The sequence below is a fragment of the Prionailurus viverrinus genome, chromosome A1, assembly GCF_022837055.1.
Source record: "Prionailurus viverrinus isolate Anna chromosome A1, UM_Priviv_1.0, whole genome shotgun sequence".
NCBI classification, from domain to species: domain Eukaryota; kingdom Metazoa; phylum Chordata; class Mammalia; order Carnivora; family Felidae; genus Prionailurus; species Prionailurus viverrinus.
In genome coordinates this window covers 90,142,585-90,145,699 of record NC_062561.1, presented here as the reverse complement: position 1 = coordinate 90,145,699, position 3,115 = coordinate 90,142,585, and positions in this window count along the sequence as shown.

Sequence of the window (3,115 nt, the reverse complement as noted above, 5' to 3'; positions counted from 1 at the left end):
CTGTTGTATCTGACTTATACTTGTATTCAGTACATGTTATCCCTTATGATTTCCTCCCCTTCTTCTGGCCACATCTGTGAGCCCACAGCCTTTTAGAGAATCCTCTCATTTCCCCTTGGCTATCATGGGAATGCTCATGTGTTGGCTGAGGTGATGGCCCAGATACTTCTTGACTCCTCATTCCCCAGGGTTCCAACAGTGGTGCTGTCTTCCATGTAGAGCCTGGGGAAAGCGCCACTTCTTCCTCCCATATTTACTCTCTGTGTCATGCCATGGAAGCATCTGTATTTATGTACAGAGCATCATAAAACCTCTCTTCAGTAACACCATGGGCTTCTCCATAGGTGCTCAGCTCAGTATGTGGGATCAGGTTTTGGACAGATGACAGTCTGGTGTCCTCCACATAACCTTTTCCTTCTCTCTTGCCTCTAACCCCCCCAAATTTCCCTTGTCTTCCCATCCCACTGTACCACTACCAGTCACTCATCTTCTCCATTGCTAGCTTTACTGAATCCAATTTAATTTCCTGCTCTAGGATAGTGAGAGCCAAAGGGAAGAGCTTCAACACTTCAAGATGAAAGAGAATGAGGTGCCTGAGACCTGAATCAGAAATAAGTCCTAAAAGAGGAGAGGAAGGCTGAGGCAAGGTGCGCTACCAACACCAGAGCAGAGGGTTCTGTGAGGCCAGTGCCAGAGGAGGGCTAGATTCTTCTAGATTGGGACAGAGACGGATCTGCTGAGTGGAGTGCCTAGTGTTAGGTAGAGAATATATCCCCCAGGTGTCTTTCAAGGGTACTAAGGAGAAGGAGGTCCTGTAGCAGCACATCTTGGGCTAGAGTCATTCACTGTGGAATGACAGACGTGAGACAGGTACAATATGACCCTTGTTGGTTAGTGTTGGAATCTGGCATTTGTTGACTACTGCTGATGCCTAGCATCAGGGGATGGTGGCACCAGGGCACTGGGAAAATTGCTGTGGCCAGAACTCCTGGTCCTTCCTCCAACAGTGATCAAATAGATACACAACAAGCAGGCCCTCAGCTCAGGGCCTCAAGATGTAATGGATGATTCAGAGGACATGCTAAATCCCACATGGCTTACATGTAAGGGGACCGTCTATCACAACTTGGGAGACCTGGACTCCTGGAGGAGGCAAGGGCTGACCTGAGAGAGGGGTCCCCACTGCTCCCACCTCTGAATGGTCTCCTGAAAAAAACACAACGTCTGGCTTCTGCAGGTGAGACCCTCTCCCAGTAGCCTTAGGTTTATTATCTGAGATGCTGCATTTTGTGTTGTGTTCTATTTTGTCTGTTGTGGCCATGAGTGGCAGGACCTGGATCTTTCCTGAAGGATGTGGATATCATTTGTATTTCACATCTTATAAATCAAGGTGTCCACAGACAAGTGACTGGATGTGGAAATGTGGACAAGAACCAGGAAGAAGATGGAAGCTGGGGGACCAGTGGTTACTTCTCTGTTAAGTCAGTGGAGTAAAAAGACACCCTTCTTTTATAATGCAGCTTTAAAAAGTCTTATTTTTCCCCCATCCTCCCTGCATTTATCCAATGTTAACAATATTCTTATATGAATGTATACACATAAATGGCACACAGAAAAAGTTGTTCATCATTTGTTTTACGAAAATGGGGTTATAATGTATGCCTTCTCTGCCTCTTTGGAACACATCTGAGAGATCTACATGAATCAGTTAATAGAGATCTAGCACATCCCTTTTAAGACCCTAATCCTGGGGCACCTGGGTGGGTCAGTTTGTTAAGTGTCTGACTTCAGCTCAGGTCATGCGTCCGACTTCAGCTCAGGTCATGATCTCATGGTTCATGGGTTCAAGCCCAGCATTTGGCTCTGTGCTGACAGCTGGAGCCTGGAGCCTGCTTTGGATTCTGTGTCTCCCTCTTTCTCTGCTTGAGCTCTGTCTCTCTCTCTCTCAAAATAAATAAACATTAAAACAATAATAATAATAATAATAATAATAAAAAGACTCTAATCCCGAGAGTCATCTTAACCCTAAAGTACCAACCTAAGCCCTAATCGTAAGATCTTAAATTTAAGGCCCTAACTCGAATCTTAACATTAGGGTCCTCACCTGAACCCTAATCCCCATGCCCTAATCCTATAAACCCCAAGAGTGACTCTGAGGCCCTTGTCCATGGTGGAGATAAACTGCAATCTACCTCCTCATTATTAAAGAGTACAGGAAATTTTTTTGCTTAATAACATCTTTGAATGTGATCTTTACTTAGTGATTATTTCCTCAGAATAGATATCCAGGAATGAGATTATGGTGTCTAAGGGTAGATATATTCTAATGCTATGGAACGTTGCCAAATTGTTTTCCAAAACGGACTGAAAGATGTTTCCTTTTGTGATGTGTGAGAGGACCTGTATCACCAACCAGATATAGGATTTATCACCTCCATCTTTTCTCCATTTGAAGTAGCCATTGACCAGAAGTCGGTGGGAGAACAGGTCGCCGCCCCTTCATTCCTAAACCTAAAAAGGTTTAGGGGCGCCGAGGAACTCCTCCTGAGGTCCCTATCAGCAAAGGAGACTCCAACCCCATGCTAAAGTTCTCAGAGGATCCCTGTGTGCCGTCCCCTGGAAATGAATGAGGCCCTAGAAGAGCGTCAGACAAGGAGAGGCTGTAGGTTCATCACAGAGTAAGGGAGAGGGATGGTCTCCTGGTGCCACTCAGGCCAGGGCGCCCATTCCCAGCGCTCACGGACATATACCCTATTATCTTCGCGGTCAGACCTCTGGAGTCCCTAAATGAGCCGGACCTGATCAGGCCAGAGGGCGCTGCGGATAGCGGCCGTTTCTCTGAGTGAGCTTCCGTGCACCTTGAAACAGTGGGGGCATATCTGTTTCATTATGGGTAGAAAACCCAACACGGAAGAATCTGGCAATTAAGAACAGGGGCCAGAACCCGCAGGGGCAAAGGAAGCAAGGAAGGGGACTCAGAGAAGGCGAAAGAGGGATACAGGAAAGAGGAATCGGAGAGAGGCAGAAGGAAGCAAGGGAGCTGGCAGGGCGCCCCTCTCCGGGGTCTGGGAATCGGGGCTTGGGGTCAAGTACTGTTGCATCCCCAGCCTCAGCC